The sequence below is a fragment of the Cardiocondyla obscurior genome, linkage group LG09 (assembly GCF_019399895.1).
Source record: "Cardiocondyla obscurior isolate alpha-2009 linkage group LG09, Cobs3.1, whole genome shotgun sequence".
Taxonomy (NCBI): domain Eukaryota; kingdom Metazoa; phylum Arthropoda; class Insecta; order Hymenoptera; family Formicidae; genus Cardiocondyla; species Cardiocondyla obscurior.
In genome coordinates this window covers 5,797,155-5,820,030 of record NC_091872.1, presented here as the reverse complement: position 1 = coordinate 5,820,030, position 22,876 = coordinate 5,797,155, and the positions used below count along the sequence as shown (strand labels likewise).

The window sequence follows — 22,876 nt, the reverse complement described above, 5'->3', positions numbered from 1 at the left end:
TCGTCGCTTCTAACGACTCGCAATACGCATTAAAATATTTGATTTATACATCGTGTACCGTAAAACAGTTTCTCACCGTTACCGAGAGGTGGGATCAGCGCGAAATGCTTTATCCGGGCATGGAACTTCATACTTTGTCGACCTACATTTACTTTAGCCCGTTTGCTCTTACTCCGGCCGCGCGCCGGCAAACTACAAATTCAGGACTTGCGCCGATATGTTTACAGTTCGCCGTTTGTACTTTATCATAAATGGAATCGCGCGAGAGCGCGCCCGGCTAGGATGGCCCCGCACACCACGCTTACGCGGCACCAGAAAGTCTCTCGCCCGCGAGAGAACGTAGGATTAAATTAATCTTCTTACCTCCCTCCCGCCTGATAATGACAAGAACAATTATTGGTTTTAACGGGCGGCCGGTCTAAATACCCCCGACGGAGAAGAGTTAAAAGAAAACTTTCCCGTCGCGAGCTTCGTGTGAACAAGTTTCGCGCTTCATTGTGCCGTTGAATTTCACTCGGCGCGCGGAACTTACGTATACTTTAAATCGAATCGCTATTATGCGGTTCTTTTTTCGGAAGCGCTCCTAATGAAGCGCGGAGAGCCGCGACTAAAAAAAAAGAAATAAAAATAATTAAAGGGAATTCTGGGACAAAGAAGCGGTTCGCTTCCGCGCATAATTTTCTCAATGAAACTCGTTAAAGCGGCGCGTTGCACGTTTTAATCGGAAGCACCGGTAAGTGGTAAATTCTTGGAGACCTGTCGCGATCAGACGAGCAACGTAACTACGAGTCCCGACAATGAAATATCGTTTTATCGGTTGGTTCATAAATTCCGATTCTTTTTCGAAGGTCTTGAAGAAGATTGCTTCTACGAATGCACCTTTTGTTCGTTTAATACAGTGGAGGCGTGTTAACAATCGAGCGGGATTCTTATTTACCGATTCCTGAATGAATATCTTGAACAATAGGGTTTTAGTAATCATTTAGTTTTATAGTACCTAGCATATTAGAGCTTTCTTTATCTCTATCGAGTATCAGTCAATATAATTTTTAATATACCATGTTTTACAAAATAAAAATTGACAAAAGTAATACGTGTAATTTTTTTGAAATGTAATTCTATATCGGCTTTGCCATGCACTCAAGTATGAACTTAATTGCAGCTTAATTGCAGCTGGTAAAAAGTTCGATTTATGCGCGTTCAAATTTATACAATTTATTTCTGATTTTATGCAAATCAAGATTTTGAGTTTATCCAACGCGGATAAAGAAAATAAAGGCAGATAGCGTGTAACAATGTAATATAGGATTATAATGCAAGCCGGACAGGCAGAGATAAACCGACAGGTATACTATTCGCTATCGTGGCGGATAATTTTTTCCTCCGAGCGATCCGCGAGCGATATGGGCTACGATCGTTATCGATTTATGAGTAGTAACATCCCCGGATGTACGCCGAACCCGTCCCATAAATACCGAGTGGCGCGTAGCTTTTCGTTGTATCTGTCATAAATACGCATTTTATCTGCCGTGGGATTTCAAATGAAAAACAGTCGTCAAGAGCTCATGGGATTACTCGTAAAAGGGGCCGATGGTCGCAGAAGGGTTTACAGCTCTAGCGCACTCTTCATCCTTCAGTTGCGATTTTGCTAACCCGATGTATCTTTCCAATGAAAGGAAAAAAAAAAAACTTTTTAGATGGACAAAAAATAAAATTTGTAACAACTGTAACTTTTGTTTGAAAGATAAAACAATTTTAAAACTTTTTTTTTTCTATTATGTACATAAATTAAAATTCTTTTGCTTAAAACTTATTGTCCAGCGTAATTCACGTGTAATATAAATGAATTAATTTCGAGGTTAAAAAAAAAAAAATAAGGATATTTATTTGCTTAATAACGTGTTAATATTATTTGTAATAACGTGTTATATGAAGTTTACTCCTTATTCTTGAACGGACGAAAGTTCATTTCATAAATTCCATTCTCAAGCCATAGGATTTCGTACTTTATAAATTTCAATGACGCCTTTCATTCTCCGCGGCAAATGGCAAAGCAGTATAAAACTTACATTTCAATTTACGTTCGGGAAAGCGTAGTTCTCGAAATATCCGAGAGCCCGCGGTGTGAGGTCTCATAAATCTCTCGCGACGAGAATCGACCTGATGCTGGGTGGCTCAAAGAAAATGAGTAAAGCCTCTCAAGCGCCCAGACGGCACGTGTCGAATTATTCATTCGTCGTCGGTTCATAGTAGCACCTGTGGAGAAAGCCTTTACCGTTGCACGCAATTCAACCGAGCCAATAAACTTAATAAAGACTATTGTATAACATTAATCATGCCAAACGAAGCGAAAGACACCCCGAAAAATAGTTCCACGTCTTATTAATACATAATTCGTAACTTATTTACACATTTATTGCCGAATATGTTATTCAATATTATTATATAAAAAAAATTAATTACTCGCATAAGACTCCCGTTTTTTTTTTCCGAAAAACTTGAGTTATTTTGTAAAAGAAAATGTTCCACCTTTACGTTTCTAGACTTACGGCTTTAACTGAGCAAAAAGATCGCGTTCCTAGAATCGCCACAGATTTTGTGTTCAACAACGCGAGTTTCGAAATATTTCAGTGTTAGGGCAAGAACTTGTTACGAAGCGGAAAGCAGCTTTCAAGGAGCCGGATACGGTATATTGAGTATAACGTTGCATGCCAAATTGGTTGAGGTACGTAAGGATCTGCCGGCATGTGTAATTTCGCGAGAGTTACTTAACGGATGGAAGTTCGTACCTGAAAATTCCACGTCACACCTGCTCGCCCTTCTAAAATTGCAAATTCTACTTAATAATACGCGCAACTCGGGTACACTGGCATATCGGATAACGTAAATCTGTATGGAACAAGAGCTCATTGTGAACACGTCTCTTCTTTTTTTGTATGTCTTTAAAATAATATTTTATTTGACAAAATATTTTTAATTTTAGTATACGCATAGAATTAATTTTCTCAGTTCTTTAAATTTTATTCTCCAACTTAATATAAAATAAAAAAAAAATTTTTTTATTCGAAAAATCGTGTAAATCGTAGATTTTGCGTTGGTTGTTTATTTTTCGTAAGACGGCGAAGTCGAGGCGACCTTTTTGCAATGAACGCTGGCGATATCGAGGATTTGCGAATGGCCGATGAAACGATGAAGGCCAACGAATACTGTGATATCCTACCTTGTGCTACGCTTCAATCTATACGTTTTCACAGTATAGTACAGTTACTGTTATGGCAGTGGTATGGGGCTCTTCGCACTAACTCGTTCACGGAACATGGTACCCTATTGCAGTCGTTTCTCCCGACTTGGGAGCCTGTACATTCGCAGGAATGGTCTCCACGGAGGCAGTCAAAGTCCGCCGAATGTATTTAGGGTGAAGCTAAATCTGATTCTACGTCGTGTAATATCCATTACTGGCCGCAGGCACGCGGAACAACCGAGGCGAGGTCCACGTTTCCCGGTAACTTTTATTAGAAAAGTATAAACGGGTTAAAAATTAACGCAATCGAAAATAAAAGTAGAATAAAAATTAATTTATTAAGCTCCTATTGATATCACCGTCAAAGCTCCAGAGACGATTATTAATTCCTCAGATGGGGTCTCTCGTACTTTAACAGACAGCCGATTAATTTTGCAGACGCAGATGTTTTACGTAATATCTACGATAAAAATAAAAGCGGTATCAATATCTTTGTTAACTTAGCGCTATGATTCGCAATTGTGCCGAAGGGTCGTTCGCAGATGTCGGCAAATTGCTGGTTACATCAAACGAACAGTTGTAGAAGCTTGTAAGAAAGTATTGTGATCTACTGCGGAATAAAAATCTCGAGGAAACGTTCATGAGTTGAAGTTTCGAGAAAAATTTTTGCCGTTATCGACGAGCACTTTGCCGTGGAAAGTTTGCAGATCCCGAAAAACGATCAATTTCGAACTTTAAGTCCTTGCGCAATGATAGTGACCTCGAGTGCACTCGTAAGTGCACTCGTTTGACGTTTGCAGCCGACGAGATTTTTAAAACGAGTTGCGTCGTATTAATTGTGATATATGACCTATATATGTACGCGACTTCCTTTATCGAACCTTAATCCGCGATAATTCAGTCGAAAGCTCTGATATTCTCGTCTTTAAATAAAAATCCCGGCGCTTGCAGTACCTTATTTCCCCACGTAATAAAATAATTGTCGAGATTTCGAGTGCACAACCGCGCAATTTATATCGAGCAATCTGAGAAAGCTTTTAGCAAGATTGGAACGCTTTTTGCGAAAACCGCGTTCGTGCGAGATGACTTCAAGCTCAAGGTACATATATAAATCATACATAATCGAAGAGTCGATTGGATTTTCATAACGCAGCGAACATATTTGAACTCCGGTTTTGTAACGGTGCTCGCGCGGATATTTAAAATCATATTTGCAGCTTATCGGAGCGCGTTTCACCGTGGGCCCGTCGATGCTAATTTAATTGCGGTGTTTCGAATGCAATTATCTCTCCTCCGTCCGCGACGATATTTTCTCGCGGGATATCCTCCGCAATGATTCTAAAGACGTTTTCGATGGAGCGTTATCCACGGATCTCGGAATAATAGAAAAAGTCAATGGAGGCAATAGCGAATACATTATGAAGAAGATCCAGTCGTAGGATTATACAGCAATAAGTGCCAGTAACTTTTTACTGTTATAGCTTATAAGCTCTCTCCCGCAGGACGTACGTAGCTCTTTTACGACTGCGGGATGTCTCCCCTCCCTTCGAAGTCTCGGCCCGCGGGCGTTTAAAATAAGTCAGAGCAATTTGATTCGCGCGTTTATGTAATATCTACTTCGGCGTAGTCAGTGTAACGGCACAATCGTATCCAGAGAGAGAGAGAGAAAGAGAGAGGATACATCGTTTCGACGTGTTGGCTAGACCTCGAAATATATTGCACTTTCGGGACGAGGTCAGCTGCGACTGTAATTTCGGCGCAGCATTTATCTCGCGGTAGTACCACGGCTGAGATCTTTATTGAGTTGGCTTCAAATATATGTCGCGTTTAAACGGCTGCGTAAACTGCCCAAAAAACTGCTCGTTGCACGCCCGTGTACTCGCGCTGATCGGATTTCTGTTTTTTTTTTTTTTTTTTTTTACATGACCTGTAATTGGATGACATGCCGTTACAGGGAATGAATTGAACGATCGTATCCCTCTGATTGATCGAATAAATACAGAGATCATGCCTGATCGCTCTTTTTCTTTTTTTTTTCTTCAAAATAAAAAGGTAAAGGTAGCTACGAGATATTAACAGCACCAACGATGGAACTTTCAATTCGCGCGTCGATTTTAATAACAAAATGCCCCAACAAAGAGCGATGAAATTATCTAAAAAGTATAAGCTTTTTAAATTGCTTTCAGCGAAATGAGTATTCGCGCACTCCGCCGATACGCGGTTACTTTACGAAACTCGTTAAGCATTCATTTAACTGAATTTTTTAATTGGCGGCCGCGCGTATGCCACATTTCACCAGAATTCCTTAAATTTTAACCATAGCTTGCGAATGGATTTTTATCGGTATATTGACTGGAAAGAAAAAAAAAATTTGACGAGGTATACTCGGCTTGCTATCAATTATCAACTATAACAAGCACGCTGATTATTGTAATCGAAAATTACATCTGGCTGAAGTAATGACAATAACAAACACGTTGTTGAACTAAAATTATACAATTTAAAATACTTCATAAAATGAAGGACTTAGAGCATGCTAACCAGAGCTTTCGTAATTCGTAACTCTACTCGGTGGCGTTAAGAAATTTTTTATTTTTATTTCAATATTTATTACTCGCTATTTCAAGTTTTTTTTGTCGTCCAAAGACGTTGGATCTTGGTTTGTGATGAAAACCGTACTGGAATTTGTCTTTAAATTTATTAACGGATACGCGGCGGGATAAGCACTCCCCTGGGCGATAGATGCGAACAGATAACGCGGCGCTCGTGGAAAATGTCTCGCAACTCTGATTGATCCGTGAGCTCTCAAGATCGTAGCACAATGGGAAACATGGTTCTCGTAAAGTAGGACACTTTTAATCGCAGTCTGGAAATCCCAGAGACGAAGTGCTCTTAGTAAACTGCACCCTCCTTCGCAAAAATCTTTGCCGGCGAACAAGTGCGTTTTGTCTTCGAGTTTTCAGATAAAAGAAATTTCACGTAATGTCGATGTTAGATGAAAGAAATTTAAAAAAAACATTAAAAAAAACTAACAATATTGTTAACAATTATATATTTCCTACACTCGCTAACAATTCTCAGAAATAAACATCATCGATCGATATAATTAATCGCGTATAATTATAGGTTATTAGTTATAAGTGAAATAGATTATTATCGCATCAGCGAAGTTCGCATTCTTAATGGGTGAAAGCTTACAGAGTTGTTAATTGCACAAGGCAAAGCCGAATCGACCAACCGCGGATTGCTTTGCAATGAGAAATTAGTAGCTTGCAATTACACTTGCACGCGGGTAGATAACTATACGCGTGCACTTACTAGCAAACATGCTCATTCGTTGTTCGCTATGCGATTTAGAACCATTGGTTGTGTTGTATAACGATTTTCGGTACATTGCTGCTCGTAAGCCAGACGCGTGTTCGAACAAATTTTCGTTGGACCTCAAAGTTGATTTGTCGCAGAAAAAAAAATCCTTTTTTTTTCTTTTATTAAATTTTTTTTTCTTTAATTTGTAAATTTATAATTATTTTTAATTGCCGAATTAATAACAATTTATAACACAATAATATTTTAAAATGTTATACCAGCATTAAACACAAACCGTGAAATTAAACTTAACGTTAATCCGTAAATTACGCGCATTTCATATATGAAATACGTTCTACAAAGTGAAAGAAATAAATAACGATGAATATTCTTTAGGGTCAACGCGGTTTATAACTCTGATCGTTGGTTGCAATACGTAATTAAAATGTAGGCTCTTTTGTCCCGTCGGTCGTGATTACAGATTGTCAAGGCTTCGAAACGGTGATAATAAACAATAATGGTACCGCAATTACGTAAAATAATTGCAGTCGGTGCCGCAGGAAAATTTTACAAATTGCAGCCGGATAAATCATTGATCAAAGTTGGTCGCCGAACTTCAGCTCTTTTCAATTATATGTATTTATTTACGCATTGTCTCGAACGCTTTCTAAACGGTAAATATCACGTCACTAAATCGAATTATTTTTATAATAAATTTATTAAATAAGCTGTACATTATTTAATAAGTTTGTGAAAAGCATTAAAAAAATTTATATACTCACAATTTTGCAAAAAAACACAAAAATAGAAAAATGCACTTACGGGTGTAGCTTTTAAATGATTAGATATATAAGTTATTCTGTTTATCGTCGTGACAGTTTTATCATTCGGATACATTATCAGTCGTACTTTTTCGAACTTCATGCATGCATGTTAATGACACGCGGCCGTAAAAAAAATTCAGCAAACGTTCTCGTGTGTCAAACGATTCTCGATGCTGATAACGTCTCGCGGCAACGACTAAATGGACTAGACACGTTTAAAAAAAAAGAAAAAAATAGAAAAAAAAAAGATCGGAACCCAACGACGTTTAAATGGATATGAAGATTGTGCATTCGATGCGTTTGTAGAGATTTGAAGTCTATAGAAACAGATAAAACAATGTTACTGTTATTTACTGTGCCGTGTCGGATTTTTCTCGATTCCGCCACCGCCCTGTTGCGTGCCGGTTTGTTGACAGTTGAGAAACCAACACGCGCACGGGGTGGCGGTTTCATTGGGATACGCCGCCACATCTATTGATTCCATGGCGCCGTAAACTCGCGCTTTGAAATCGACAATGGAACTCGGAGGCTGCAAAGGATACGCGTCGCGGAATTGGGGCGTAAGCGCGCGCAAGTGATCGGTCACGAGTGCACCCTGGGTGATATCGCTGATTTGTAACGGCAGACATTATTATTTATGTAAAGTAAAGGAAGAGGGAGAGGAAAAAAAAATGGAGGTAATATTAAGGCAGGTTGTTATTTGTTAACTTTTTAATAGTCGCCGTTATCTTTTCTTAACTGGCGACCGTATAAGTTCTCGAGTCTTTCCATTGTCGTCTTTATAATGCACAACAATAGGAAGTCTAAAAAGTCTAAGAAGCCTTAATTGATAATTTCATAAAAATAAGTCCTCTCGGTATCATTGATGAAACACAAAGCTCTTCAGCGTTAACGATTATGATGAATGAAAAGGGATAAAGGACAGACTTTTAATGATTAGGTATGTGACTGATAATTATAGAGAAATAAATTTTTTCTTTGATAAAAACGTTTGCAAAAATTCTGCAAGCATCGTTCTCAATTTGTTGTCGATATTTTAGCCGACTGCTACTTTACTCCCCGTTCTATTCGGTAGTTATTCGGACGATAAATATCTCCTTATGCAAACAATAAAACGCGTGACTGCGTGCTACATTATTTCAACGATCATTGATCAGCATCGAGGCTATACAGTGACTTTGGAGTTTGTCCAAGCGCCTTTATGCCGCCATACGTTAACGTCGTACAAGTTATGCAAGGCCCTCGCAACCGGCTGGCCGGCACATAGAACCCCGAAATCTTGCTCATTGTCTGCTTTCTCGGGCTTTAATCGCGCATCCGTGAACGCGAAAAATATGAGCCTCAATGACGATGCGCTATCGGAAGCAATAACTCGTGGTAAACGGGACAGCGAAAAATCGCGATTGCTACGGCACCGATATTTTCACTATTTCCTTCATTCCTGCTCGCAAAAGTGAAAGATATTAACGCCGCAGTCGCGAAATTTTCCAACCATTTCATTTCCGAGTTGTCCCCCAAATACACGTGAAAATATTCAAATATTTGAAAAAAAAAATTCTCTTTGACGATACAAAAATTACCTTTAACGTTCCACGCGAGTCTTCGAAATGAAATGTTATTAATACCTAAATGACAAATGACGCAACGCTACGTTAATTGAGATAATTACGAACGACGCGTCGACCGTGTGAAAAGAAAATTGCGCGTTACTCTCGAATTCGCAAATGTATCTAAAAGTGGAGTACACTTAGCGAACGAACATCGAGCGAGTACCAAACGATCAGCGAACTCGAACGTTCATAAACAAATCAATGACTACAAAAATAACACACCGACAACGCAACACTGAGGAATGTATGCGGTCGCTGTGCTCGTTCGGTGCTATTTCACTGACCGTGAAAATGTTTGATTGGCTGCATTAATAAGAAAAATAAATTTCAAACTAATCGGAAAGCGGTCTATTAAAACGTTCCGCGGCCGCCACATAAAGACTATCTTTATACGATTGCAATTGTCTCATCAGGACTATATCTAGTACTCATTTTGGAAGCGATCCAAGTCAATTCAATTAGAAGTACCGCGCAATTAAAAGTTGAGTGCTCCAAAACAGTAGGCAATCTTTTTCAACCCGATTACCGCTTCGACCGAAGCACGGTGAAGACATCACCAACTCTTTCATCAGGTACGGGCCGGAGGCAACTTGCCAATTAAGCCGCCGTGTCCTCGATCGACGGGTAGTCCCGTAACTTTCGATCGCAGCCGGTAACACCAGAACAACTTGCAAACCTCAGCGGGATCACGACGCTCCGATAGCGAACGTGTCTATCGAAACATAAAAGCCGTACTCCGAGAACGTCGATATTCTCGCGAAACGAAATCGGACCAGCGCAAGCCGGCATCGGTTGCAATTGACAAACTGCTGTCTTATAAGTTGCGCAAACAATTACCTCCCCATTTTCCGCTGAATCTAACAAAAAATTTACAATAAAATATTCGATTAATGAAAAAAAAAAAAACATCTGTATAAAACTGTCCTTATTGTTTTTACGTTTACGCGCACAGTAAACTGCATTCGAGAACTCACAAACGGGACGGTGCGCAACAGCAGAATTGCATTCGCTCGCGAACTCAAAGACATCACCATTCGCGAAGCGTTTTATTTGAAAACTTTTAAATACGCCTTCGTGAAAGTATCTCGCGAGATGAGGCAGCAAATCAATCCGCGTGAAAAAAGATTTAGGCGGCTATAAGGAAACTTTTCAAGCACCTCAACGTAAATCGGTAATATACGATGGAAATGCATCGCGAATTGATTTTTCATGGAAATGCCCGTCGTTTATTCTCTTCGTCGAGTATATCTTCGTCTTACATAGAAATGTGTACTCCCTGCGTCGCGTATCTCCGAAAACTTTATATATCCTATCAATAAAAAATTAGTGTGACGCCTAAATTAGCTGAGAATCGATTTTTTTTTTAGAAAATCTTTATAAAAATATAGTTTTACTTTTACATTAATTTAAATATTAACATGTCTACATTAATATGTTTTATTTTATGTTACAGTCACTGGCAGTACTCTACTCCGGCAACTCCGCTGCAACTCATGCAAATTGGTAAGTCGCATGATTTTTTTTCGTAGTTTGGAGTCTCTTAAAAAATTACGCGCACATGGTTTCTTCTAGTACTAATATAATTTTATGAGAGAAATTCACTTAAACTAACAACTTTAAGTAATAAAAATTAATTATGAAAGTAATATATCCTGCATTAATTTTGTATTTTCATAAATTGCATTGTATAACTTCCATTGTTTATGTAACCCTCGAAACGTTTTAAATGAACCCGCGAGACACTTAATCGTGGCAATTGGAAATTAGTTAAATGAAAGAACAAACCGCAATATTCGCTCGATCACATATAACGAATCGAGGGCCACGTAAACGGGACCCAATGTGCGCGCAATTTAATTAGCAATTAACTCGACGGAGAAAATAACGTCGTTGCAACAAGTAACGCGTGTGAGCAATTAAACTGAAACTCCCTTCGCGTCGAAGAAATAAATTCTATTGCTCGACTCCGGTTTTGAGCGAGATCCCGATGGGGGGAAAAAAGTCGTTAATCGCGGTGCTGTCTTTTAAATCGCCATCTCTCGCGATACCTTTCTGTTCACGACCGTCGCTCGTGTGTACTTCACGTCGGCGCCGGTTGAAAATTACTCCGGTTAGAGGTGCACCTACCCGTAGATACCCGGGTAATCTACGTACACAGGATGTGAATACAAGTAGGGATACTCATCGAGATATCTCAATGTGCTACGACGGTACGTGACCTAACTTACATTAGTCTTATCGCCGTGACATTATACCGCCCCGCGAGAAGTTGGTGGCCCGGAATCGGGGCTGCATAACCGCGGGTTCCTAAGCTCGACGGGTTTGCCGCGAAGTTGCAAATCAGCTTACGGTAACGCCATGAAGAAAACGTAGCGGCGAATTCGCGGTAGATCTTGGCGGTTTATAGAGATATTGCGGTGGGATTGAGACGTACGTCGATCCTGGACGCGTATTCCCCGCCTTTAATTCATAACGCCGCGTAGCACAGATCGCGAATAAAATTTATTTTTAACGGCGATGAAAGTAGGTGGCGAACTATTAGCATATCTGAGTTCGACGGACGACAGGAAGACGAAGGTGGGACGGGAGAAAAACGGCAATTTCCTAGATAGAAGAATTTATACGAGCACCGGGGTCGACCCGTCCGTTCTTACCCCAAGCGAACCGTACAAAATGCTTAATGTCTGGTCGCGTAAATATACATAACCGCGTCCCGGCGCAACCAACTCGAACGTAAAATCACGTTAAATCGCGCAGCCCGTTAAAAAATCAATCCCTCGAATCCGTCACTCCCATTCGGTGCAATGCACATTGAATTCATCTCGGTTAATCCGACTGACTCAAAGTAAAATCTGTCTTATTAAAAATTCAAATTTATTGATACGTAATTTTCGATTAAACGACGCTGAATTTAATACCGTAATTCGATGTAATCCGTTCAGTTTCAACCTTATTCTTTAAACAAAAAAAAAACAAAAAATGAGAACTTTATATTTAAATAAAATTAAATGTAGCACAGAGTGTTTTACTCTCCTCTTCTCGACTAACCGAGTGACGTATATCTACTTGTTTATCGAATCTTACGTCCGTCTTTTTTCGATAACGACCGCGCGTGCGCTCGTAAATTGGCAGAATCCGCGTTTACAACGGGCAGCGGGTGTCGGATAATCCGAATCAAGTTTAAGACGGAAATACGGCGGTACTCGTGTGTTATGTCTGGCATCGTCGTTCCCCGGCCCCCGACGGGAAATGAAAACTAAGTTCTTGCCGCAAGATATTAACGCGCGACAACTTGCAGAGACGAAAGACGCCGCGAGGCGGAATTCCTTTTGTTAACGCGGACGCGGACCGGGGAGGGAGGGGAATTGGTTGGATAACGCGAAATGCGAGATGCCAAAGTGAAAGCCCCGTCTAATCGAAATCCGCGCGACGATCAATATTTGCATTCGATTTGCGGAACGCGAAATTTGACGTCGTATTATTCTCGGAAAATTGCACAGGCAACCATCTATATAATCCACAATGACGATTTAGTCATTTGGCGGCGCGAACAAAAACGCTTCCCTCTGCGGGGACATTATTAGACTGGCTAATGGAGTTTGAGGTTCGACTCTAACTACCGATGACTGCAGTTAGTGGCTGGCTCCGATAATGTCGATGTAATAAAGGTACCGTCGAGCGATAATGTGAAATCGAATTGCAAATACTGTAAATATTAAATGAGCAGTATAAGAACTGAGAAAGTAAGAGAAAGAGAAGAGAAGAGAGAGAGAAAGGTAGAATTTTGAATTATCTGATTGCCAAGATTTGTAATATTGGAGAAACGTCTCCTACATCCATTGTCTAAAGTTATTCTTAAAACTTAAAACTATATTAGAGATGAACTATGAAATGTTTCACTACTGGCTTTTATCTGGAAATTATATATATAGTAAAACAGAGACTAAAATTTAGATTCTGTGTGTATTTTCAAGCCCAAAAGCACATCGTTAAAGCTCTTGCTTAAAATAACGTATCACGTAAATATTAAAAATTTATATATATTTATAACACCTTGGTCAACCAATATTTGGGTCGTTATTGCATTGTATTGCATTATGGAAGAAGCAATATCGATTTGTGTGTATGTTTGTAAATTGCGCGAGTTGAAATAACAAACACCATGCAATATGAAATACGCAAATATTTTATACGTTTAAAGTATATTGTATAAGGTAACGGTGTAAATTTTTCTGCTTTGAAGAAATCAATGATTGTCCAAAAGTATTTAGTATTATATCGAGGTATTTTATCTTCTTTTATTTTACATTTCTATAAGTAAACTAATCTATATTAATTAATTCATAATATGCACCGTACAACTGCGTATATCAAAGTTTTATTCGTTTTTTTTTATATATCACTATTTTATTAGGCGTATATTTTACGTCTCATTTTTAATTCGCGTGTATATCACAATAGAAAAACTTTTTTTTCTTCTTTTTGCCGCAAAATTTATTTTAGATAAAAGCCGTAGCTACGCAACAATTTATTATTACTTTTGCGAGAAATTTGATAATTTGGTAAACTAATAAATCAGTAGCGAACAAATAAATCTGAAATCTGAAGACATTTTTTATTAGAAGTGCCGACGTAACATTTTAAATTACTTCTTACATGCGGGTTTTACAACCGAGCGCGAAAGAAAATGCTTTTTACAGATAAGTAACTTTTCTCACGGTAACGTATGAGGCTCGCACAAAGTGTGTAACTTTTAGTATCAATTAACACCGCGCGAGAAACGTTTTCGCCGACGAATACGAATAGCCGAACTAGATCTGAAACTTTCCGCAGTGGATTTTAAAACGTGAACGTGGCGAGAATATTACTGGTCTTTTGCAACGATCGACGAAATTTCACCGAAAATGTTATATTTCCTACAAATCGCAGAATTTAAAGTTCATTAAAAAAATTTGCATTTTTAAAATTCAATAAATGTATAATTTAAGAAAATATATACTGACACTTTGCTCGGTTCCGGGGCACTTTGTTCGAGCAATTAAAAGAGTTTAGCAAAGATATTGTAAAAGGTGCAACGTTCTTCCATAAATGAACAAACATATAATTAAAATAACAGGCGAGTTTGAAGAAGACGGCGGCCTCTCTTGACTTGTGAGCAAAAGAGGCCGTCGATGAAAGAAAAGTCCTCAAAAGTCCTTAAGGAGCAAAGTTTCGTTAGTTGGTTCAGCAATTCTACAGTACTTCGGGGTGCAGTGACCGCGCAATAAAAGCACAGCGACGAAAATTGCAAACTGAGCGACGTCTTAAGTCGCCACATGCGCGGACATATACCGAGCACCGTGTGGTGAGCAGACTCGAAAAGTAATTCGGGATATCGTTGGCGAGGACACGAAAAATAAGCTCGCGAGGCGAGCCCGACCGCAAAATTACGCTTCACCCATTTAGAGCTTTATCTTAATTTTGGAGAAAAGTCTGCACTTTCTAAGATAAATAACAATTACCGAATAATTACCGCTAGGCGACTAACTAATGTAAAATTTATACCGAGAGCACTAGCCGGGATTTGTCAATTGGCTTAAGTTACTTTGGGAAATCAGTCCGGTTTTTAAGTCAAGTTTGTAGTGCCGGCGTTGCCGCACGAATTTCGGGAAGGAAAGGTATCTCTGTTTGAATATGATAATGTCGGCGGTTGCTGCAGAATCTCACGAACGACAGGCACCTACTGTTGCGTCATGAATCCCTTGTTTCGTGACAAATATCCACAACGACTCGGATTTGAAACACGAACCCGGGGTCATTCTGTGCACAGTGTATTACTCTTTTTACCGCCGTAACCACGACGATCCGTTACACCTTTGTGACGGCAAAGGGTGCTCCATTTTCCTTCGCCTATCTCTGTATCCATGCGAATTTTGGCATGCCGATCGCGTCGTACCGTTGCCCGATCTCGAGACGTGTATGCCGCAAAATATTCCCCGTTGCGCATCTCTCGTGCTTCGGAATCTTAAAAATTCACCTTGCGAGAGTTTCGCGGCAAAAACGATCGTCTTGTGACTTTTGATAAAAAGAACGGCGAAAGATGTAGCGGAGCGCTAAGAGTCACCGCAAGCGGGCATGATGAAAATTAAAAATTCTCTCAAACGACGAAGCAATTTTTTAGTAGCACTCTTTCATTCACTAGTTTCATATTATATATAATTTATAACTACATTACTCGCTATTACATTTCATTACCGCTGCGATTATTAAGTTAATTATTAAAGTATCTTATTACTTGTATTCTTTTCGTTTCTGCCTCGCTCTGTCTCTTTATTAAATTTTTGTTCGAGTTAAAAACTTTAAAGAGACTTTTTCACAGTATCTTAAAGAAGAAACTAATTTTTTCATGTTAGTTAATTCCTTTTTCTCCTTCGTGTATCATACGCGATGTATTTTTGCATAAAGCTGAGGTATATAATTTCTTAGTACAGGAAAAAAAGAAAGAAAATGAAAAAAAAAAATACTAGTGATGAGTCTAGAGTATGGCGCAGACAACTGCATTTCCCGCAGCGTTTTGGTCTGATTACGTTGCAGCTAACTTTCTCGGTTGTGTAAAACAAATTCTTGCTTCGTTTTTCAACAGCGAAAGATACGTTTAAATAATTTTGTAACGCGATGTAAACCATTATCTTTGAATGGCCGCAATGAATGGGAAAAGAAGCGGAGACCTAAACGAAATGTTCGCTCGACGTGATTATCATGAAAAGACACGTTTCGAATGAGCGTGTAATGAGAATGTATAGCGAGGTACGCGAGCTGAACATGCTCCCGGGAGCGCACTCTGCGGAAATCATTAAACAACGAACAGTCTTAACTTTTAATTTACTTAAAAAAATTTTTTTAAAACAAGCGCGACTAGCACGGTGTGTCAGAGAATAATTAAAAAAGAATGCGACAGTGTTTATGAATTTATGTAGTTAATATGATGACGACGTAATAACTTGGGTCAGTTTTGTAATAATCAGTTACCTAAACGATCTAAAAATAAAGAAAAGAAAAACGAAAAAAAAAAAGAAAAAAAAAAGAGAAAAGAGTTTAAAATAATTTGTTAAATAATTTAACAGTAAAATAATTTTAAAATAATTAAATGTGTTAAATCTATTTTACATGCACCTGAAGTAAAATCTTAATTTTCGTTAGTTGTTTGATTTTAAATTATAAAAATATAATAGTTAAATGCGCTAAAGAACTTGCGAGGGAAATCTCTGGAAATTTATCCGCAAGAAATATAATTAGTTAATGCTGAAGTTCTACTTTCCAATATGAATCATGTAACGCGTAATAAATTAATGCATTAGGAAATTCGTGTCGGATCATTGAATGAGTAAGACCAGGCCGAGTCTCGTGTATTTTGCACGGCTTACTTATAGAGAGAATTGCGCGAGCACAGCTAACAGTTCTTGATAAACTAATTATAGTTTATGCCAGCGAGGGAAGGGAAGGAAGGGCCCCGTTTTCCTTCTCGACGACGGTAACTTCGGTCCGAAGTTAAATTCTGAAATGTCGCTGATTTCAATTTGGAATTCATATGCAATCCATCTTCGTCATTAGCAAAATTAATAGTAACCACGAACTGTATAAAGCGGTAATATCTCTATCAATATTCTATCAATGTAATCCTAAATTTGTGTTTACTGAAAGTCGTTAGATTCTTAATATAATTTATTATATACGTATATATGTAATATTAATTGACGAATACGTCGCGACATCGCTGCGCGTTGTAATCATCTCGAATGAAATCTGCGGATAATATATATCGCTTAATAAATGAAACAATAACGAAACTAAAAACTTTTTAACAAACTTTTAAAAGGAAAAATATTTTTTTCTTGTTTCTTTAAAGCGCTTCTCTTTACGGTAATTATTAACGTTCGGCTTGAATCGCGTAACTTTGAAATATCTTTAAGTCCCTACTACGGCTTTCGTTAGACAAGCTTCGTTATTAGCTGATTGCAATCGAACGTTTTATAGAGTGAACAATTCCTGCGGGTAAATTTTCGGCGATCGCAATATTCAGGATACCTCACGGCGGGAGAAAAAGTAGTGATAACGAATGAAACGCAATTAATAAGCGTTCGACTGCCTCATAGCGATGAGTACCTCTAAATTAGCTATCGATTTCGTCGCGTGTGGTCGATCGCCGTCGCATCGTTAATGGAACAATAATAGGCGCACCGTCCGCATATTACAAGGACGCGTGCGATAAAATTATAGCGTGGTAATTAACGTGCGTAGCTTCCAACGGGCACTAGATCGAAAATTATATTCTCACGAGTGTTTTACGCCGCCGTACCGTAACTCATAATCGACCGAGTATGGATTTACGCATAAATCGCGAGGCTACAAATTATCACTGATAATACGGGCGGAGGATCTCCTATTTTCTCGAGGACGCCCCGCGTAGCTGCAAACCATTCCAATATTGTGCGGTTCTAAACCAATTTCCTCCCCCGAATTTCTCGACGAGAAATTACGTTACATCGATATTTACCTAACAATTCTGCGCCACAATAAATGTGGTGGTTCGAAAGCTCCGAGCTTATGTGATTTCGTCCGTAATTACATGGGTCAGAATTCGCAATAGTCTTTCGACAAATCTTCCAGTCTACCGTCGGCGTCGGATAGTAGAAATCTTGTTAGGATTTTACTTTTTCTTTTTTCTTTTTAATACAAGTTATTTAAATTTAACGATAAGCACGTAAATGGATTTAACTCGTCGCACAGATTTCAAGCCGTTGTTAACGAATTGAATGGTAATTTTTTGCGCTGTTTGAATTAAAGCTTAAGTATGGTGTCCGGAAATAATTCGTTCAAATCTAAACGATATATTTCCCGTCGAGGCAACGGACAGTCGTCCGCCTTTTGTATCACAAGTGTCAACCTTTCACGTTTTACGTCGGAGCACTATCGCAACAGCACAGGTAAAAATCGTCAAGCGTCTGGCGATCAACGTCATTCATGCGAGAGATGCGCTAGGAAAATAATAGTCCGCGATTTGACTGATTTATATCACGGTCGTGGTGCAAACGCGCGCTGTCGGCAGTCACGGCATCGTGATATCGTAACGAAGAGAAAGCTCTCAAACCAACTGCGTTTTTAATTTTTATTTATTAAATTGCTCGAATTGTTGCGTGAAATAATTAAGAAAACGATCGTTCGACGTTTTTCACGGCGGAATATTTTGCAATGTATTGTCTATCCTCGGGGTAACGCTTTTACAAAACGCGCACAGTTATTATCTTGTACGTCTAGTGCTTCCGAATCGCATGCAGAGACACTTAACTGCGCCGGTAATTAATTAAAAAGTAAATTAGAGTAGACGCGAAGTGATCAGCTACCTTTCTCACTCGCGTGTCGAGCCCGGCAGCTTTTCTTCGATGACACTCCGCGGACTTTACACTTTTCTCGCTACAATTACATAATTCAGTTCGCTTTGTTATTGAACGCGCGGCATTGCGCGAACGACCGCCCGAGAGATAACTCTCGCGAGAACTTTTGAACGTATCAATAATTCACACAAACATTCGGCGCCAACAATTCTACTTCATTAAAAAGCTTATTTTCTCACGGCGTAAAATATTGTCGCGGCAAGTGTTCTTGTTAATTATTACAGGTATTCGTATTAACTAAAATATCAAATCAAACGCGAAAGTAACTCCGGCGTCTTACGCAACGCGATGAAATAATAAATGTGCAATTTAATTCTTCATTCTCAAGCAATGTTCGTACTTGCTTGATAAATATAATAAACTACCTAATAATAATAACAATATCCATAAATATGATGAATCAATGTTATAGCTTTCTAGCAAGCTTAATCTCTTCTCCGCGGTTCTCGCGTTAACACATATTTTATCATATCGAGCGTACCTATATCTTAGATAACGCGCCTTTATCGCGCGTTAATTTTGAATTTTATGAAAATTCCTTTATCTCTCCGCATATGTCTACGTGTTCGAACATATATACGCTTGCAGAGGCATTACTTTTTGCAATAAGCGACGTTATGGTTGCGGTAACAGTGAAACTGCGCGATCAGTGCAGTGAATCAACCGTACGATATGACGAAACGGAGAAACGTGCGGCAGCTTGACGATGTTAAAGACGGAAACAGAAATTTTTGACGAACATCCCGGCAATGACATGGAATTCACATCTTAAATAAGATCGAAATAAATTCAATATTAATCGAAGCGAGCCCTTTAAAATAAATATGACCTGTTAGAAAATAATATTCTGGGTTTTCGACAATGTCTTTTTTTTCCAAGGTTCGCGGGAGTAATCTTATCAGAATTCCGCGCGATTGGGAAACTGATTTTGATACCGTCTCGCACGTTCGTCACCGGATCCGCACTTGGTAAAAGTTATACCTGAATTACGCGGAATGATTTCTAAGGACACGCGGAACCCACGGTTCTGCCTCTGACAACGTCGTTATCGGTAACAATTCCAATTTACCGGTGCCATTTGGCCCGCTCGATATCGATCGCGCGACCTCGCCCTCAGTCCCGCTTCTCCCGCGTTCTCCTCAGAAGTCGTTTTAAATTGAAAAACCGGAGTACGCGGGGCCCCAAAAGACAAAGAGGCGTGCACGAGTGCCGCGGTACCGCCGATTTGTGGATCCGACTTTCCATTAGCGAAATAGCATTTTCTCCTTCGGTCGGTCGGCCGGTCGGTTGGTCAGTCGGTAGATCGATTGCTACTTTTAAGGACCCTTCTTTCGCTCCTCTATTTATTCTGCAGCTGGCAATATCAAAAAATCAAGGAAAAATCCAAAACCAAATATAATTTGTTCTCACCGATCAGCAAAAGATTGCTATTTATCGAATTTGCCGTATTATTGTTTCGTTAATTTCCGATTACAGCAATAGTTGTAACTAATATAATAATATAAACCATCATTACAATGTTATTAACAATAGCCGAACAGATACACTGCTCAAAGGGTTAATTAAATGCTATTATGGAGACTGGAAACGAAAGTAGTAGAGCTCTACGTTGTTAATCATGCAAATATAATATTGCACAAGTCTGCAAGAGGTACTATTTAATTTTAAAAATATAAATCAAATTTTTAATTATAAATTATGAAGTATAATTTATTTTTGCAAAAGCTGCCTTAAAATTGAGTAACTGTTTTGTACAGTACATTTTTCAGGCTGCATTAAAATTGCCGTTAAAAACACACGAAGCGAAATCCCAAGTCGTACAAATAAGTAATTATAAAATTGAGATTGTTAATGTCCCATTGTCATAATAGCTCATTAAAAAAATCATTTCTGAGTTGATTAGAAATTTTCATCGAAACGCAGATATGAATTTCGAGCTGTGCGCATATTTTACGAATGTTCACCGATGTAATTAAAAACTGAGAATGACTGCAATGCGAAATTGCACCAACGACCTATTGAAATTATTCCGTATTATTTTCACCGGTTAAAAAAAATTATTTCGCTGACGTAGAATAAAAAAAAAGAAATAAAAAAAAAATTTCGCTCACCTAACCGCTCCTAATCTGGAAGTGATGCTCGAGGTCCTTCATTTCGCTACGTCGAATCCGCGGGCCAAGTCGAGGCTAATTTGTTCGTGCGTTCACATCATACATCTACGAATGCACTAAAGGTCCTTAAACAATTCGAAATCACTGAGCGAGAAAAGTTACTTTCGGTGCCACTCAACTCCGAAACACACTCGCGTGACTCCTTATCCAGTTCCTCGCCGAGGCACCGCCTCGCGACTACATGATCTACGCAAACCTCCGGCAAATTTACGCCGTCGCGACTAATCGGAGTGTGTATCGAAACGATCGAGAGACGGCGAATTCTCGTAGAACTCTGGCAAAATTAATAAGCATCCGTATACGTTCCAATTGCTCCCGATTTGTTCTTCACTCGGACGGTCGCGTTTCTGTCTACGCGCAGCAACGAAATCTAGCCACGGCCAGCAATTTTCATTCCACCCCTCGTGAACTACTTTCAGCTCTTAGTATTGTAATGAACTCGAACACTCGGCCCTTCAAGTGGATTCTTTTTTTTTTTTTTTCTTGGCACGCTCGTGCAACTCTGCTATCCCTGACGCGCTCGCTCGGTACGCCAATCACACGATTCTCATCCCTTAAAGGACCTTTATTTAAATTGCCGATTTTGCCACCGCGATAAGAGAAACACCCACACCGAAACCGTGCGCGCCGAGGATCGGGCGGTGACTGAAAGCGTCGCGCGGTCTCGCGCCCTGCATTTCTATCCCGTTCTATCTGACTCTCGCTCCCTCTTTCGTGTTCTCCCTTGCACCAGCAAAGCCTCCGCTCTCTTCACGGCGCACGTTCTCCACTTCTCTCGCTCACCCTCGCGGGTTAAGGAAGAATGTTCCTCGCAGCTTCCTCCTATCTGCTATTTCATTCTCGTGCAGGTTCAACCCTTCCCGCCCGTGAAGGGGAGAGGAGGGTGCTTTTCTTCCTATCTCTTCTCTCTCCCTTGGTCTCTCTCTCGCTTCTTCATTATTTTATCGTCCTCGTCTCTCGCGCGCGCACCGTTCGTTCCGTTTCATCTCGCGAAATAACTCCGCTTTCGTCTTCGTTTCCCTCGCTCACGCGGCATCCCGCACGCACGTATCTACCCTTTTGCTCATCCCTTCGCGTCCGGTACACGCGCGAACATCCAACGCAAGGTGCCACGCCTATCCTTTCTGTGTACGTGCCATTGATGCAAGAGGGAAACTTAGCCTTAGTCCCGCAGCTTCCGCGACGATCCGGCTTTTTCAAATTTCGGTGAATTACGGCCTTAATTATGCGCAAACGAAATACGACACATTGTTACAATAATAATTTCTACAGATAACGCCACACTCGATTTTGTTAATTGCAATTAACGCGAATTGTAGTTAACGGAAAGAATGAGAGAAATTGCGACGGTGTTAAAGGCTGAAGACCGCGAAAGTTTCGTACTGAGAATTAAGGATCGAGATTCAATAGCTTACGAGTTCGGAGTTGCGGGTGCGATATTCAGAATTGTGAAATATCGGGATTTATATGCTGGGAAATTTACAGTCGAGATTACATCTAAATTTCAGATCAGTAATAAGCGTATGCTAATAGTTATTGTTCTCCGAGCGTACTCCCTAAAGTGTTTCCCCGTATTATTTGCGCAAACTAAGATTCTTTCTCTCAATCCTGACGTAGTTCGCGAAAGCAAGAATGTCATTCTACCTTTACTTTTGTCAAGTTTTATAAAGCGCTGGAATTTTGTTACTGCCACTTACACGAATATGCGGAAATTTTTGAGCGAAATCAGATTTATTTCAATCACAACCTCCACGACTTCTACTCAACAGAGTTTACTTTAACTACAAATTACGTAAAGAATTTGTTATATGCGCCTTAAAGGATAATAAAAAAAAAATTTATTAAATTAAATTAATATTTCGCGACAAACGCCGCAGAATTGTAACTAAAATTCGTGCTACAGCGGCAGCTTATTTTTCGTGAAATTATTCTTGGGGAGTTTTTAAACTTGGGGAGGGAAAGAAAAAGTCTGCTGGTATGCATATCGAACGGTATACTCTCGAACCCGTAGGGCGCATATATCAAACGCGGGCGTCTGCGTAAGGCAAAGCCGCGTGCCAGCTACGGTCGGTCATGAGCAATGACGTAACGCGCAGCCCTTCGAGGGACGCGACTGCAGCTGAGCAACATCTCAATGGTGTACCGCCGTGTTGGGGTAGGTCAATGCTCTGAGCAAGATACATTGGGGTTGCGAGGGCACGCGCCGTCCATACGGTCCCCAACGTTTTTGTCTCAATCTGTATAATTCCTGATTATACATCATATTATCGAAGTTATTTCAACGAGATTGCAA

The 22,876-nt window shown here is 39.6% G+C and overlaps 1 protein-coding gene across 5 annotated transcripts in view; it reads right to left on the bottom strand.

The window, feature by feature from the left end:
* LOC139105385 (uncharacterized) overlaps positions 1-22,876 on the bottom strand; it is a 187,817-nt gene that overhangs the window by 141,706 nt on the left and 23,235 nt on the right. For 2 of the 5 annotated variants that reach the window (XM_070661460.1, XM_070661455.1), the window contains exon 1: positions 20,524-21,212. The exons of the other annotated variants lie outside the window; for them this stretch is intronic. The gene's annotated coding sequence lies outside the window, so the exon portion shown is untranslated. Of the gene's footprint in view, positions 1-20,523; positions 21,213-22,876 lie in introns of those variants that run through there. 5 annotated transcript variants of the gene reach the window in all.